This window comes from Cyprinus carpio, chromosome A24, assembly GCF_018340385.1.
Source record: "Cyprinus carpio isolate SPL01 chromosome A24, ASM1834038v1, whole genome shotgun sequence".
NCBI classification, from domain to species: domain Eukaryota; kingdom Metazoa; phylum Chordata; class Actinopteri; order Cypriniformes; family Cyprinidae; genus Cyprinus; species Cyprinus carpio.
Window position 1 is genome coordinate 5335700 of NC_056595.1, and position 18742 is coordinate 5354441.

Genomic DNA, 18742 nt, shown 5'->3' on the forward strand with positions numbered 1-18742 from the left:
TAAAAGTATGCACCCTGATGTGGACAGTATATCAAAATGCTATGTTTGACATTTACAGAGCAAGGCAGTATAATTGGGCCTTATGCGATTATGAGCCCCAGTATTTATGCAGATATATAATGCCTCATAAAACATAGACAAGTCAGGCTTGCAAATAATGCTTTATTGTTTGATCCGGTGGAGAGCGCAATGAAAGCGTAAGGGAATTACAGATCCTTCTGTTTGTAGGGACACAAATTGTAGAAAGTTTATCCTGAATCAATGATAGTCACATTTGCCCAATCACTACATGTGTTTCAGTGTTTTGCCAGACAAAACAGCACTTCTAGCCAAGAAAATCAATTCTTTAGTCTAAATTTCATTGTTACTCTCTTATTCGTGTAAAAAGCTCACACTATTAGGTTTTCATTGATTTCGCTTTCACTTCCAAATGCCTCCTGAAGCCAGTAAGGCATATGAAGCACGATATATGTAGTTTGTAAAGAGGATCTTGGGGGATGGGAGTTGGGTTGGTTTGTATGGATGAGTGGTGAACACATGAGGGGGTCAGTAGGGGCCAGTCCTTCCTGCCCTCTTCTTTTCCCGCTCAAGGGCCCCCCTCGCTGGTGGGAACAGCATGATGGGTATGCATGGCTGCCATGCGTGGGCCCCTGCATCTCACACATGTAAACCAACAGGCCGTGAGCCGAGGCCTGAGAGAGGTTTGCTTTATACGTGGTGCTCCAAACATGTGTTGCGGCCAAAGTTGCATCAAAGGTCAGGGAGCTATGCTTTGAACACTTCAAAGCTATAGGATGGGTCTGTAGCTTTTAAGTTTTATGGCAGGTGTAAGCAGGGGTTGCTGACCAGCCCAGGGTGGTCCGTGCCCTGGTCTGGAGGAGCCAAAACAGAGGGGGGTGGGACTGCAGCCTGGTTGACCAGACTGTCCGAAACATCTCTGTGCGACAGGGCACATTTGGAGTGTCAGAGAGGCTGGAAGACATTGTGGACTGGCTGGACAGTGCACACGTTCACTTCAACAATCTCTGGTTTCAGAAGGTCCCAGCAGGGTACAGCCAAGGCCTGTGCCTGTCCCGCTCTGAAAGAGATACATCAGGCAGAGGGCAAGCCCCGCTGCTCCTCTCTCGATCTGGCTCCAGTACTGTTGGTGCACAGCTAGTTCACCGAATTTGGCATTCCCTGAGACTTCCTCTTGTTTTGTGTCACCTAAATGGAAGATACATTAAAGCCTGAGTGGCAAATGCTAAAACGTTTATGCCAGTTTGACCCCTATAGTCAAAGTGCACATTCTTTATCATTTAATATTTTTTGTATTGTAGACTTTAACTGTAATTCAAATCTTTAATTGGTTATAGAATGGGTGAAGTCTCTTAGAAAGCTTTTTCAGCTGACTAAAGCTTCTCTGGACATGGTGAAAAAACATTCAGAGCAGGTGTGACTGAGGCCTTTCACAGATGGTGTGGAATTCATTTTAGTGTCTAAGATTCTAAAATGTAAAAAAAAAAAAAAAAGTTTAAATGAAAAGTAGAATAAATTATTTGATTTCATGATCCACATCTAAAAAGATTATTTTTATTACATAATTAATTACTACATACATGGGGTAATAAGTCCCAAACTTTATTTTTATGGTCCTGGTCACCATTGCTACCTCAGAGAGGCAGAAATTTAGCTATCATGCTTTAAAATCATCCTATTAAACAGAGCCAGTTTTTGCAACATAAGAGATATTATCTTCCTCAAATGCAAGTTTTTTTTTCTTTCTTTCTTTTTTTCTTCACTCATCTGTTGTGACATGAAAAGTATAATGTCACATAGAGATGATTAAAAGAACATTACCTGAGCCCTGTGATTCCCTGAATGAACAGCTCTTTGCTAAATTGGTTGTTTTCAGTTCTTGATTAATTGAACTTCGAGAGTCACATTTCAGCATGCTTTTTTTTTTTTTGTCCCCAGTCATTTCTTATTATTAAAGATAAATTCTGAATCGCTCTCTTGGAGTCCAATTAAGGATTTGCATTGCGACTATATTTTTCACTTTAATTACTGAATATAAAGTGGAGCGTTGACTTATTTCCTTATTTATCAAGCAAGTGGAGAATATAAGAGTATTCATCAAGTAAATAGATGGCTGCACCTATAATTGCTTGTGACAACACGAAGGAACTACGAACATCTAAACGTCTTTATGGACTGTATAATGAACATTAAAGTAATTAAATTTAGCACAAATGACTCAGATGTCAAATATTGGGAGAAGCAAGGTGCGCTTATTCCAACATAGCCATTCGATATCGGACAACATCAACATTTTGAGAATATAAAGGAGATAGAACAAAGAGCAATCATAATAAGCCCCCACACACTTAATCTGAAAAGGGCCATTGTTATCCAGATTGTCATGCAAACTAGCTGGCTGGAGCAATTGCAAAGTCAGTGTTCGGTATCATTAGATTCTCGCAGCCAGTAAATCTTCCCCTCCGAACCCTTAGCATTACACTGCGGAGTTATAAAAATCTGCAAGGCCTCATGGGAATTCCCGGCAAATGCGCAGTCGACGTTATTAATTCCATTATACCCCACGTTGGGAAAACAGTAGGACTCGCTTTATAGTCATGGTGGCGATGTAAAATGGCTCTTTGTTGGGCTTTCCAGAAAGAGTGTTGAAAATGTGGTTTACAATGATTCCTTGTGATAAATGCCTTGCGTGGTTTACTAGGATCTAAACGGACCAGGCCTCAAAGATTCCAGACAGAGTAGCAGTGTAAATGCTGTTAAATCTTAATGGCCTGAAATTGTTACAATTTCCTCCGAGCCTCTCATTATTCTTTCTTTTCCTCTTTTTTCCCCTTTCTCAGAATTTCTGAACACACAGCAGCCCAAAAGGGGTTTTCTGCGGGTCTCTGACATAAGCTAAACACTAGGAAAACAGCTACGAGACCCGTCCCCTAACCGAGCTCTTGTTGATGGGATGGGAAGCTCGTTTCGCTGATGACAGCAGATGAGGATGGCCTGCAGAATTTAGTCGCTTGGCTTCCTGCTGTACGCCCGATTTTCTTCGCCACTCCACACCAACTCCTTTGTGTGACCCTGCAAATATCCTCTGGGCCTGCTCATTACTCTATGCAGCCTGCACAGATCAGCACTCCGCTTAATTTGGCACCCCTGGATCTGGTCTCTTCAAAACGGGACTGTGGATGAATAAGGGAAGGCAAACTCCCTGGTGCTTATAATCACACAGTCTCCAATACATGCCATTGTGCATGTGAGCATATTGTTCTCGCTTTCCGCGTCCAGTTTGTCCATTTTAAGGATTAGGAAGTGGCTTGTTGGTGTTGATGAGCTGTTGAGAGTGATCACGTAACACTCTGGATTGCAAGGACTGGAGCAGATTGCCACAAATATGGCTTTCTCAGGCCTGTTTGGCTTAACGTTTGCTAGTTCAGTTGACCAGAACTGCCAACCGATGGGTATTCTCACTGATCCCAAGGGGGAAATGATAATCATGTCCCAAATATGCTGAAAATCAGTGGCTCAGTTTCTTGCTGTATGAAATGAATCCCAACTTTATCAAACTAATTATACATATGATATTATACTTATTCCATCTAGGTCTTTGCTGCCAAACTTTGCTTCTTGTGAGTAGTCATGGGCACTGTGCCCTGGCCTCTCTGCTGGTGGTTGGCATGCTGAGTCTGGGTGTGACATGTGCCTCCATCTGAAAGAGCGCAGCAGTGGCATCGCTAGACAAGAGGTGTCCATTCACGCCATTGAAAATGGAGAACCCTGCAGAGCCAATGCTCTCTTCCTGGCATCGGTTGTGGCACCAATCACTGCTGATGGCGTGGCGAGTCTCTTCTGAGAAGAAAGCTTTATGCTTCTCATGCTTTGAAATAGAGAGCATGATGGGTTGGTTAATAAAATGTAAAAGCTCTATCTCTGATTTCTCTTGCTTCATGAATATCAAGTCGAAAGATTTTCTGAAAGACAAATTTTGTCCACTGAACAATTGTTTGTGGGTTTGTCTTGACTGGGGTGAAAGGACTGCAGATGGACTTCATCACAGTCACTTTCAATACTAAATAAATATGCAGCCATATATCTCAGGAATTTCCAGAGTAGTCTTCAAAGAAAAACTCAAATCACAGAGCATTTCTTTTCTGCTTCCTGTACTGCGTTGCTCTGTAATTTTCTCAGTTATACCCGCTGTTTCTGGGTTTACATCAAGAAGTGGATCCCATATGAAACAATTAGGGAATGAATCCCAAAAATGAACATCTCTTGAATAGTCGTGAGTACATTTGTAAATTTCCAATTGGTCTCACTCAATGGGAGACTGTGTCATTTTTTGTTGAAACGAACAGATTCACATTCTCTTTGACAGAGAGAGAGAGACAGAGAGTGAGACACATTAAAAACAAGTTGATGTGACCCAATGTGTCAGATATAATTTTGGGTTTTCTGGCATAGCTTACTCTCTGCATGATACAGTCTATTTTTGCTGGAGGTAGGCCAAATCTGTCTGTTCACTGGAAAAGTTGCAGGGATTGGGATTCTCTCCAGACTCCCTGGAGGAAGTAATCTACATTGCAGAGTCCTGGGAGCGCATGAGCTTTAGAGAAGAGGGACGTGGGTGTACATTCCTCCTTGACTGTGCTTACTCAAATGTCACAGAGCAGCCAACAAGTTTACGGAAACTGAAATTGAAATGCTGATGTTTTAATTAATAGGCAACATGATCGTGCTGGTTTCAAAGTCATTGTTTCAATGTCAACTTTATAAAACCTTGCAATAAAATGTGTTAACAGCATTAGGTACTCTAAGAAGGAAGTAGTTTTAACTTTGACAGTCTGCAATGCACAATGACAGGTGTGAAGACGGCTGACCTCTTGGCAGGATCTTGACCAATTCTTACCATCAACGCTTTCCAAATTAGTCGATTCACAATATGGGTAGTTAGCCAAGTATATGTTGACCTCTACTGACAAACAATCCTCGAAAGGATGTCATTGTACACGCTCTGACTCATGATGATATTAGTCGTTGGGCAGGATACATTAGGTTGCTGTCCACTTGAAGGTAATGAACCTTACATCGCATCTACAGGCTTGGCTTAGTGGAGCAGATTGCTCATTTAGGACTCATATAAAGCATTGCTCATTATGTTAGCCGCTAGACTCCCACAGCAAGGCAAATATAGCTAGATGTTAACTCTTGAACAACACTGAGACGTTCATTACACAGACAAATAAGAGGTAAAACAGCGTCAAGTTTCCTCCAAGTCATTTTCATCAGGTCGGACGGCAGAGTGTAACTTTTTAAACTGACCATTTTTCTTGCTCAGTGCTCTGAGACGCAGGGGGTTGGGGGTTTAATCGTCAGAGTGAAATCATAGGTCTACAGATGTTTTCAAGATGTTTTTCTGTCAGTAGCAGATTATCCCCTGTAGCAAAATCTCATTAAACTCCAATTTACGGAGCTGTGCTGATGTTGCCATCAACCAAAATTAAAGGCATTAATTTTTCAAAAAGAAGTTCACAGAAGTCCCCGCAATGAATGATATAACACTTCGAAAGACTGATTTGCCCAGGCATTATTTGTAAAAAATTAACCGGCATTAACAGAGCGAAGGAATTGGGTGTGAGTGGCTCAGGAAATGGGCAAATCCGTCCATTTAGTTGGAGAAGAGAAGCGGTGAGCGGAGATGTGTGTATTAGAGCTCCCATGCTGGGCCAGATGAGGGAGGAGAGGAATATGACACCCTGGCCTGGGTTATGACACAGACACATGCAGAAATGAGCCCCCATGCATTACTTTCCCCTCCATAACCAGGGGAGAGCAGCACTTCGCAGACTGCCACTAAAACTAATGTAGCACAAGACTGTATAGCACAATGTAGGCTACACTTCCAAGCCTAGGTTAATGAGGAAACTATTCAAATATGTCCTGCTTTAGCCTCATCTTTGACTAATTATGCTCTCATTCATCTCTACCAGTAAATTTAAGTGAATTCTCAATAAACTCAAAAGCAGTGTGTTATGTTACTTCTAGTTGATGACTAAATAAACTCTTAAATATTTACCTACTATTTTTTAGCTGTTAAAATATTTAAATGTTCAAAGAAAAAAAAGTTTAAAGACTTTACATTTTATACATTTTATATCAAAGGTCGGTTGGCCAGATAAATGAAAGTGAAATCAATTCAATTGAACATTTCAATTTATTGATGATCACAAATAAAGAGGAATGTTTCACATGAAAAGACACATTTTCCACATTAAATAATAATAATAATAATAATAATAATAATAATTATTATTATTATTATTATTATTATTATTATTAAAAACAAACTCTATTTATATATATATATTTTTTTTTTTTTTTATATATATATTTTTGAAATGCTAATAAAAACTAAACAAAGAAGTTATGTGAAAAAAATATAATTAAATTAGCAAGCAAGGAGAACAGATTTGAGTTCGTAAAATAATTACATAACAAATCTAATTATTTGTACATGCCTAGAAATTTGTTCTTATTCACATAAGCATAATGTTGTTGTCATACTTGTTATTCAGTATTTTGACGCACATGGCTCATTAGACGGAAAGAGATTTCAACCTTTTGCGTCACACAATGAATGATTAGATATATTATGGCAATATGTGTATCATTATAATTATTATTAAATTTAGTAATTATATTGGTAATTACATTTTAAATAATAAAATAATATAGTTCAGTAACATACTAAAAGAAAAGCATTATAACATTAATGCTGTAATTATTATGCACAAAAACTATGCTACCATTTCAGAAATTCTTAGAATAAAAATAGTAAAAGCAGGAGATTTCTGGCACACACAGCGCTCGAAGTGCATTAAATAACTTGAACTGTGATGTCTTTAAACGCTTGATAATTTCAAACTACTCCTGGCTTCCAGTAAGGCACGAGGTCCTAATCTTCACCACAGAGCAGGAAGCTCCCGGGAAGTAAGTACATGATTTATTGGGAAGGAGAGTTGCCGCAGACCACGTTAGGAACGTAAAAAATACAGGCAGAGTATTGTTATATATTGCTGTGATTTATACGCGCATTTATGATAGGGAAACGGCGCAATTAACATCCATAGACTCTGGGTCTGATAAACGCACACATGCACGCTTTTCACTTACACAGGCATAAAGTTCATGCAATAATCAAACAATCCCAAGAATGCGAATTTACCAAGCGTTTTTTGCCCTTACATGCTGCATTAAAATGTGGTACAGGAAACTGAAGGCGTTTAGAGGTTTGACTCCATGCAAGAATACATAAATTATTCATACTTTACAATGAGTGAATGCCCTTCGATATACGATTAAATCATATTTATATAAAGTATATAATTATTTGTAATAACCTATTAAATAATAACTGGAAAACAAAATATGAATCCATTATTATTTAAAGCTTTAATTATTATTTAAAAAGTTTTTATTATTATGATTTCAGTAATTAAAAAAAACGATATTATAAATAAATATTTTTAAATGCTATAATCATTGTTGTCGTTGTTGTTGTTGTTATTATTATTATTGCAATAATAGTTAGTAACTAATATATTAGCTCGTCTTAAAAATATAAAACACAATAAAACGCAAAACTACCCAGCCCTTGGGTTTAGAAAACACAAGTTCACGTAAATAATAGCGTTTTACACTCGAGGGACTGCTTGAGGACAGCCAGTAAACAAAAGCTAAATCTTGAAATTGTGTTTCTCGGGTGGATATATGTTTAATTGAAGTTAACTGATGACAAAAAGATGGCACAGCATGGTGCTGAAGAACTCAAGCAAACCTCTTTCAAAGCAATGGCTCTTCTGGATTCCGTGGGCCCTTTTCGCCGGGGCATTTTGCCAAACGTAATCAACTAAATATGACTGGAACCAAGCAAAATCTTTTCTGCTTTTAGTTGTATCCCTATCGCGCGCGCGCTCTCTCTCTTTTCCACAGCCACCTGCTGATGAGGGTTAACTTCTTCAAATCCCTCTTCTTTTAGGAGATTGAAGGCACGCACACATTGAGAACTAGCGCTTACGACGGCATTGTCGTGTTTGTTTCATCCTCAAAACGGAAATCATTTGCAAAGAAAATTATAGGCCTCAAGAGAGTGGCTCTTTTGCATACTAATTTTGTTAGACTTATCTCCCGTGGACCCAAGTATACGGGGAAACCATTAGGGAGTGTGTGCGCATTCATTTGTTCCCTTTCTTCATGAAGAACGAGTGGCCCCTGTCTCATCTCACCTTGACGGGCCCTCTGGAGAACAATGGACAAGCAATCGTACAGATGAAAAGTCGTCAGCTTAAATAAACACATTCTTTTCATCAATTAGGGCTGCACCCAATCCGCGGTGAATAATTATTTTCAATATACATTTTTATATGGCAACCGTATGACTGATCCGTGTTGTGTCTCGCATGTAGGAAATCTCCAGACCCCACAGTCAATTTGAACATTGTTTTTTTTTTTTTTTTTTTTTTTTTTGTGACCCATTGTCTGGTTTGAGCCCCCCATTTGCACCACTGAGGGCACTAATGCCACCTCCACCAGTCTGAGACCACCGCTCACCAGCATGGAGTCCAGGCAGCTGTAGCCCTTAAAAAAAAAAAAAAAAAAAAAAGATCATGCCTAATCTCGCTTTTAAAAATCTACTTATTATGGTGGGAAATTTGGAGAGCATAGGCTTTCAAAAATCTCCAAAAAAAGAAGCAGAAGTCCACAGAATATTCACATTATGGTGTTATGATAATGTTATGATATGATATGATATTTTAAAAGATGATTTTTTAAAGAATTGTGATATAATTTTAATTAAAACAAATTTTATAGGCTAATTAATTAATTTACAATTGTATTCCATGCAGGAAACCAAAGGGATCGAATTAAAGTTTCCGGTAAGTTTTTACAAAATTAAAAACACAATATTTATACAACATATCTTTAAAAACAACATTTCTATTTACTGAACTGTATTTATAATTTATTGTAATTTTTATTTAATTTTTTATATTTTTTATGTTATATATGATATATGGAGTAATTGATGTCATTACTTTTTTTAAATTTTACACTTTCATTTTACTTTAAAATTAAAGGCTGCTTAAAATAAATTACATTTATTTATCAAATTTTTACAGTGGCAAGGAAGCCGAAGCACATCTCAGAATGCAAATGAATCAAGAAAGAAAACCAAACCAATTCAGTATGCAAAATATAACAAGAAGTCATTGCAGTCGGATTTCGAAAGGTGAGCGGTGTGCCAACGTAAGTTAAAGATTTTCAAACGTAATCATAAATATCTTAAATATAATATATATATATATATATAATATATATAGATATATATATATATATATATATATATATATATATATATATATATATATATAAAGGGGAAAAAGACACAATTTTATACAATAAATTTTAATGTCTGTCTGTTCAGTCTAATTCAACGCTGTTTTGCAAACACTGTAAATATATTTAAAAATATGCAATTGCGCATAGTAGTGTATGCATTGCTACGATAAGCTACTAATCAGTATTTATAGTCACTAATTCAGCGAATGTATACAGTAGGCCTACAATCTCTTATTTGTATCAGTTAATTTGCAGCCGATTTGGAATGTGAATAAACCAATACATTTCCCTCCACAACGGTTTCTGTACTGAAGCTGTTGATGGTAAATTGAGAGAGAGAGAGAGAGAGAGAGAGATGTGAATGAGAGAGAGAGGAGAGAGATAGAGAGAGAGGCGGCTGGCTGGGGGTGTTTTTTAAGTCAGGGGAGAGAAATCAAAAGAGATGTACCAGCATCAGCAGGTGGCGGCAGCATAACGTTTCAGCTGCCCCACCCCTTCTGCCTTCCAGACCGCTGAGAGCTCATGGCATTTTCAAATAATTTATCATATTTACCTCTCCAAATTGTCCACATTTCATTGTTTAACATCTCTGTAGCAAAATCAGAAGTAGCCATGACTAATTCGTGCACTCGCATGAACTAAAGCTGATGGCGATTTGCAACATCATTTCACCAGTTGGGCCAAACCAGACAGTCTGTGGTCAAACAGACAATAAAGGTCATCTAACATATGTACATTTGATAGATAACATATCAAAGTCACTTCATGAAGCTCCAGTCCAGACATTTTAGTAGGTTTAAATGCACAGAGGAGCACTCGAGCAGTCATTGTTTTCTGACCTCTGTGGTGACTTTCCCATAGTGACGCCGGTCCTGATGCTGCGCGCAGGATGCATCTCATCTCCATCAGCCGGTCCAGCTCTCTGCAGGTCCGGTGCGCACAGGGTGACCAACCCGCAGCAGGTAAACGGTGTGGCATTTAAGACGTGATGTATGAGGGTAATTAACAAGACAGGGCAAGAGGGAACTTAGGTCACTGCACATTTTAGAGAAAAGGCATAAAGAATTGGTGACATTGGGTTTCTTTTCCTTTTGCCGATCAGACAAGGTTTTTTTTTTTTTTTTTTTTTTCAGACTGCGCTGATTTGAGTGTTAGTAGTACTACATGTCTCACACTCACTCGAGATTTCTGGATCCCTGCAAATCTTTATTTGACATATGTGCTGCTTATCAACACGTTTACAGACAACGCAGCGAATCACACGTCTATTTCAGTTTTTGGTCCCTTGATTAGTTGCAGGAGATATTAAACATATGTTATCGCTCTCCTCACCCTGACATGGTGTAACAACAGTACAAGGTTGGGGTTAATTACGGAGGTATGGTGTAATAACGAGTTCAACCGCGGTCCTTTTGTTTCAGCACCTTCTGATGGATTGACAGGAAAGGTTGTCCTTATTCCTCCTTTTTTTTAGTATTACAGTACAATATCTGTTCCATCTCCAGAGGTCAATTATCCCTAGACTAGCTGTACATCTCATACAGAGCCCCAAGGTTGAAAGCTCACCATATGTGGCCTGACAGTTAGATTTTATGTCACAATATTTTCAGGACCGCAGATTTAAACAGATTGGAACAAATGAAGGTGAGAGTGCAAATAATGCAGCGAGGATGTTACAAAAGAGCAGTTTATTGAAAATTAAACAAAAGCCTAATTGCGTCGAAAGCCTGTTCGCTTCCCGCATCCCTGATGGACCGAGAGGACAGCGTGTCAAGAAGATTAAAAATGGAGAGTCGAGGAAAGAGTGGAAACGGGGGTGCCAAATGAAAGGAAATAACCCAAAATTTAATAATGTGCCGGACCACCTCTTGTGCGAGTACAAGCGTAGCATCTGTGTCAGATGTTGTTAATTAACGTCAGTATGTTCCTCACCGGCGCTCGGCTTCCTGTCGTCCGCACGGGGCAGAGCCCGGTGTCGTGGCGCACTCACACAGGGGTGATGTGTATGTGTGTGTTGGGGATAGAGGGGTGCTGTGGTAATCCCACTCATTAGAATTCCAATCTGTGACTCGTCGAGGGACCGCTTCTGTTGGGGACCACCACAGCAACTTATCAATATGTATTTTCTCACCGTACCCCTCCTTGCAAGGCCACGATGCAAACGCGCGTGTGTGTTTTGCTGTTCGTGCAATTACAGCTCCAACCCATGGCCATCAGAAGGATGACACAAGACGCAGAGTGGAAATAGAGGGTCAGTCTCTTGGTAGTGGTGTGAGCCATGTTTACCATCTAATTTATATGTTTCACTCTAGTATTTCTGTCTTCACAATTGCGTGCAGAATTTTTTTCTATTTTGCTATTTTTTTGGTCTTTTTTTTATTTTTTGGTCTTTTTTTTTTTGGTTACACACTAATGCGGCATAATAAACGGACTGTATTTTTTATTTCTATTTTTCCATTTGTTTTGTCTGTGTGACCAGTCTTATATAAAATATAGTAACTGATTGTTCATCAGCTTTTAATGAGTATATATGAACTATGACTATAAAATATGATGGACACAATTGTTGAGTATACTGTAGGCCTATATGTCATATATTTAATTGTCTATATTTATATTTTAAAAGTATATTTTATATAACACATAATAATGCATTTATCTTATATTTGCACAACATTCTACATTTTTACTGAAAATAATTTTAAACTTACTTAGTTCACAATATTTACTCACAATTCAGTAAAATAATGTGAAAACAAAGCCTGTTTTCTACACTGACACTAGACTGACCACTTCTGCCAATAAGGCACACTGATCAGTAATCTCAAAATATCACTGTTACACTACAATAAACCTAATTTTATGTCATTTAACCCTTTGCATAAATGCATTTCCTATTACATTCCAGTATTTTATTTCAATGATTGAAAGCCTCCACAATGACAGTTGGGCTTTTTTATTTCCCTTTAAAATGAGATGAGCACCATTCACTTATTGCCATATTTATCATGCCACTCATCTAAAAGTACTGACACTTGTATCATTTTTGCTAATACTGATTGATAACTTCTCATGCTGAGCCAAAGACAGTCAGTAATGAATTATTACTTCTGAACGAGTCAAACAGGTTTTGATGAAGCAAGAGTTTTTAGCGAACTCTAAAACAACATAATTTATCCTGTCAGTCATCATGATCAAATAAGAGACATTAGCCATGACAACACACACTTGATTGATCTATTTTAGAAGTTTATAAACCTTTATAATTTTCTCACATTCACAATTGCTAGGAATTTTTTGTCAGTTTCGATGACTGATCGCACAATTTTAGGATAAAAAAAAGATAAATGCTCCTCTGAAAGTAAGCTTACAGACTCAGAAACACTTTTCAGTCAGGTAAAGAAATTTTTCCTTATTTCACATGTGTCATCTTCAGCATTAAACCCATACTCGAACTCGCCAATGTGCACTTCAGCTGGCGGTTTACTCCTTAAGTGTTTCTGGGCACAAATCAGAAGTTGAAAGTCAGTAAATTATCTTTAATGCTGGCAAAAAAGCAAGAAAAGCGAATAGGCTATTTTCTAAATGATGTGGTGCGCAGTCCTGCGATCATCAGGATGTTGTAGTCGCCTCCCTGTTGATCTGATAATTTGCTGAGCTGTGCACCTGGTGAGTCTTATAGAACGGCAGACTCTGGAGGCAGCGCTAAGCTATGTTATATGCATGAGACGGAACATCTAAAGACCTGCTGCTGACAGTGTTTGCATTAACATTCCATTTAGAGCGGGAATAAAATCAGCGTGGAAACAGATCGAGGATGGTACAGGACCAAGATGGCTTCACTGTACCGTCAGCCATGGGCAGACTGCGTTTTAATATGGATACACTCATGATGTGATGCTTTCAAATGGACTACTGTAGTTCCTTCTCTAGGGGCCTGTAACCCTTAGCCTGGGACTGATGATAAAAGCTGAATGGTTGTGGCTAGCAGATGGTGGATGGGTTCAAAACAGCAACGAGAGTGAAGGGCCCCCAAAGCACATAAAAGCATCTACAAACCGGGTGCTTACGAGTCAGACTAGAAAGCTTTCCTTCTGTTTATCGCTGCTGCTTTTTTTCCACACGTCTGTCTTGTGTTGGTAAAGAGTCAAGGCAGAGGCGATCTCTTTTTTAGGTGGTTTTGGTACAGCTTGCCAAATGGATGTTTTTCATGGCAAGCCCGGAAAGCATTTTGAAGCCACGCACCTCAGCACTAATTTTAGGTTTGGGGACCACAGAGTGCGAGCGTGCTGTTGCCATGGCGACGGAAGACCAACCGCGTGGTGCTCTCTGCACTGTTGGCCCCTCCCGATCATTAGCCAGACCGCCGCCGGTTCATACCATATCTCTGCAATCCCCATCATGAGTGCCATCAACCTAATCGTACACTAAAAGTGATGCACTTATTTATGTCTAATTGCTAAGCTCAACGCGCTTTCGGAATAATTAAAAGTTCAAGGTAAATGTACAATCCTATTAATATCCTTTCCAGCCTCATAATTTCAGCTTATCAGCACACCTTCCCCCTGGAATAAATGTTTTTTTTTTGTTGTTGTTGTTGTTGTTGTTTTTGGAGGAACATAAAATTTACCACCATAAGATGCTAATTTAACAGACTGAGACGGATTGAAGTTGATCAATCATGGAGTCGTGAAAATTTTTCGGAATTCAATTTAACAGTGCAGAACAGATGAGCATTTTAATACAAAATATGTTTTTAAGATCAAAACTAAACCACATAAACCCCACTAGGAGGCAAGAAAACAGCTTTGAACTAAAAGGAACAGATTCTGCCATTAGAAGCCAGTCATTTCACGAGCAGCCCTGGTGATATTAGCAGTCAGGCTGCAGATAAGCGCCTGAATACTGTCTCTGCTCCCCATCATTCTCCTTTGTATTTTTTAGACACTCCTTTATGTGAGAAACAATGGCTTCCATATCAAACATTTTAAATGATGCTTGAAATACCAGTCACTTGACTTTGATGTCACAGGCAATTAAATCCGACCTTCCCCTTCCCTGTTAATAACAGCAATCTCGCCCAGTCTAGTACCTAATTAATATGTGCTATTTGTCACTTTGCAGTGACACGTGTATTTCAAAAAGAGAGCGCCGTGGAAGGATAGTGCTGTTGGAAGGGACCTTCTCTGTTATTAGAAGAAAGATGTCACTCGCTCTTGTCTTTCTTCGTGATCTGTGCAGTCTTTCCTTCTGTCTTGCACTGCCATTTTGTGGGAGAATGCCACAAGACAAGCGTGTGGGCACGGATGTGGCACATGATGTCTTCAGCCATTTCTTCTGTCTGGTGTGTGTGCTACAGTGTTTGTAAAAAAAATGCCATTTGTTCAACTGAATTTTGATCTTAGTTCGTGATATGGCATTTTATTTTGTCGGTAAGTAAAAGGTTAAAGAAATATTCCTGGTAAAATGCTACTTAACCTCCGCTGAATAATTTTCAACTGTACAATCCTGTACAGAATTGCACTCACAATGGACGTCTATGGCGCCTAAAATTATTAGCTCACAACAGTTAAAGAATAATTGGTGATGTCATACTACTTATAAAGACCTCAAGACATTTTTTTTTTATTATTATAAATTATTAATTTAAATAAAAGAGTCAGTGGGAAATAGTTTAAAACACATGTGCCGGATTCTTAGAAATGCATTCTTTTAATTTTGTTTAAAAAAATGGTTTCAAGAAAAGTTTAAACTGAATTACCCTAAAAAGTCACATTGTATAAAAAAAAGTAGCAACATGTTTTCCTTACACTACAAACATGTTAATATGCTTTAAAAAGTTTTTACAAGGTAAAAGGTATACTTTTACAAATATTTTTGAGGAGTCACACCACTTGACATATTATGAACTATTTGAAATAACCCCAAATGAGGTCAAATTCTGTAATGGTTTAAGAGATTTATTGACCTTGACACAGTGATTACTTTTTTCCTTGCATGTTGGTCACACCAACTACTTTTATTTACTGAAGTGGGGGAAATTTTTCAGAAGATGCATTCAGTAGCTAGTTAGCATCTGTGTCTGTTCTTAATATACTTTAACTGCCGATACCACAACAGTGTGTTAGACGCTTCACTGCCATCTATCAACATGGTTCAGCATGTCGTATCCGAGTTTCATGTAAACAACATTGATACTAGTGAGTTTTTGAGACAATCTATTAATTCCCTTACCTGTCTGATTCCAACACCTCACTACTCAGGATTCCCTCCATTAATAAATTCCACTTTTTATGGATTTTTTTTTTTTTCTGCCTAAAATTAATTAATTCATGTTTGCTAACTGTATGATTCTATTATCTTGAAGTATTCATTTATGAAATGGACATTACTTGGACAGTCAACTCTGATAAAAGATCATTCTAAATTGAAATGTAGACACAAGCATTTTCTGTAAATCTGTTTTGAACCGATGTGTATTGAAAATGTGAAAAGCACTATATAAATACAATTTATATGAGTATTATTGTAATGGTTTTTCTAATTTTTTTTTTTTTTTTGTTTGTTTTTTTTTTATTGGCACCAGGACAGTTGTAGCACACTGACATTTTTAACTTTCACCCCTCAAAAATATCATCATAAGTTTAATTCAGGAATGAAAACATGCTTGCTATAGTGTATTTAAGTAACTAAATTTATTTATTTATTATTAAATTAATAGATTAATATAAAAAAAAAAACACTTCATGTCATTGACCCAATATTTTCAAAACATATTATCTTGCCAAAAATTAATTTATTTGTTTTAACATAGCCAAATTGGGATGCAACTCTGGACAATCTAAACCTGATTAATATGTAATATCCTTCTTCGGAGAATGATCTGTCTTGCCTTTAATCATAACAGACATGAATTCAGAGGTCCAAGGTAAAGAATTTGTGTAAATTAAGTTGATATAAGCCCCTAGATGTATGGACAATTAGCATAATCCACCCATGTGACAAGGTCTATCGTGATCGAGGGAAGTCAGACGCAGTAATGTGAAAAGCATGGGTGACATTCATTGGACTGTCTCTTTAATTAGAACCACGTAGCGTGTGCGCGAGCGCATATGTGTGCGTGTGTTGACAATAGCAATTTCAGCAGCGACGCAGCAGGTGGTAAAGCAACATTGTGGACAAAATCAGTGATACTCAATCTCGGAGATGTGACCAATAGACTCCTTCAAGTCCTCGCTTGAGTGGATCAAAAAAAAAAAAAAAAAGAAATCTTATAGTTGGACACAGGGCTTTAAGATGATCAGTTTGAGGCAACAGTAGAATTACTACTTCCATACCAGATGTCCTTGTGGTCACGGTCAAGAGAATGTCTCATCTGTTCTAGCCTTTTCCCACTGACTTTTTCTCACTATTTCTATCTCTTTTTGTCTCTTTCTTCCTTTGCCCATCCCCGATCACACATGCGACTCACCCCATGCCGCTTTCCGCCAGAAATGCTGCCAGACTCTCACATCTGTGCTACAAATGAATAGTTTCCCTGAGCACTGTGACTCAAGGATTCACTTGTAAAGAATGCATTTTTTATTGGATGAACCGACTAATGTACCATGCAGTGTAGTAGCACTAGAATTTTAAGCCACATTGGTAGAGCCAATTAATTTGCATAATTTGGTGTGCGTTTGACATGACTCTAAGGAAGTCACGTCTGCTCCACGTGTTCTGATCGATTCATCATTCCCCACCATTCAATTAATTACATTTATGACAAACTGAAGCCTCTGCCCACCCGTAGGCCTCCGCGGTCGTTCTGTGATATTGCGGCTTCGCCAGAGCCCTCTGATTTACGGAGCACCTTCACACGGCTCCACGCCTTAGGCTGAATAAAATTAATATTTTGTTTCCCATCTGGAGGACTTGGTAAAATTAATGAGGGAAGGAGGCCTGTAGCTAGAGCAGGACCAGGGATCAATCTTCTTCGATGTGTGTCTGTCTACACGGTTATCTGTGTACAGGCGTTTTGCTAAGTGGATAACTGGACTTCTTCACCCTGAAGAAGAGTGTTTCTTTCTTGCGCTTGATTGCGTGCAGTCGCAATTACTGAAACAGAACATGGAGACTGTTTTGTAGATAACCCAACATCTGGAGTTTGCAGGATTGTCTTTAGGGCTGAACACTGGATTGGCACAATGTATGGAACAGTAACACTAAGCTATCATTCAGGGCCACTTCCTGCTGTTTTTTACACTCTTGGCTTTTGCTATTAAATGGAGATTTTCAACTGGTTTTCATTCAGGATCCAGATTTTATCTTGGACATCATGTGGTGACCCAACACAGTAGCATAATTGTTTACCATACTAAGCTACTAAAATGTCTTGGAAATGAAACACTGAGATGTTAATTGGTTCATCTAAAAATATCCAATGGGTTCTAGGTCTTGGTAGTCAATAATTCACACACTAGTCAAGACAACACTTGTTGAAAGTAAATATATTTAATGTAGTCTAGGTCACATTTTAAGTCACCTTGTGTGTTTGTTTCATGGTTTTCAAGGATGAGGACAAGTCAGAAACTGTCCATGTTGGCATCTAGCCAATTTGACTGGCTTTTGCCAAATGACAGATGATTTTGTTGCAAAATACAGTTGAATAGTTGATCTTTCATAGTTTCTCTGCTGTATGCAAAATGATCAGACCCACTCATTTTAAGTATATAAAATATACTTTTATTTGATAAAACAAATAGCTTATACTCTGAAATGTGATTGAGTGAAATCTGTTGTAAAATAATAGATACAAGCACACCTGTGACCAGACATCAGTTTAATTCTACATTAATGTGCTATGTTTAAAAATTGCAGTATTACATACAATTAAGATATAAATGTATAATTGATTAGCTACATGGTAGTCTTGGTAGAATATTTGTTTGATTTGTATGATAATAATTATTAATAATGATGTTAATGAATTCTTGTATCATATTGCTGTTGCAGGTGTTTTATAACAGCTTTAGTGTTGCCGTAAAGCAACACCCATTAACTGTAATAAGATCATGGCGTCTTGCGGCTTATTGTAGTTGGTGATCAAAGTAATTTATTGATTTGTGCTTTTGTGTTTGACTGGGCCTCTGTGTGAAACGGCATGTTAAAAAGCTCTCTATATGCTAAACTCCTGTGTAAATCAGTGTCTGTAATGTTTTTGACACTTTGTATTGACCTCATTTACCCATCACATCAGTCATAATAATTAGCCTTAAATGTTGATAAATGATGACAAATTCCCCCCAGTGACATCAATGAATATTAATGAAAAGGTGTTCGTTACAACCGCAGACGT

The 18742-nt window shown here is 38.1% G+C and overlaps 1 long non-coding RNA gene across 1 annotated transcript; it reads left to right on the forward strand.

Annotated features, from left to right (window-relative positions):
* Positions 1-8910: 8910 nt before the first annotated feature.
* LOC122135490 lies at positions 8911-10513 on the forward strand. Its single transcript, XR_006153536.1, has 3 exons — positions 8911-8942; positions 9186-9295; positions 10267-10513. It is a non-coding gene; the product is annotated as an uncharacterized LOC122135490 (long non-coding RNA).
* Positions 10514-18742: the final 8229 nt, after the last annotated feature.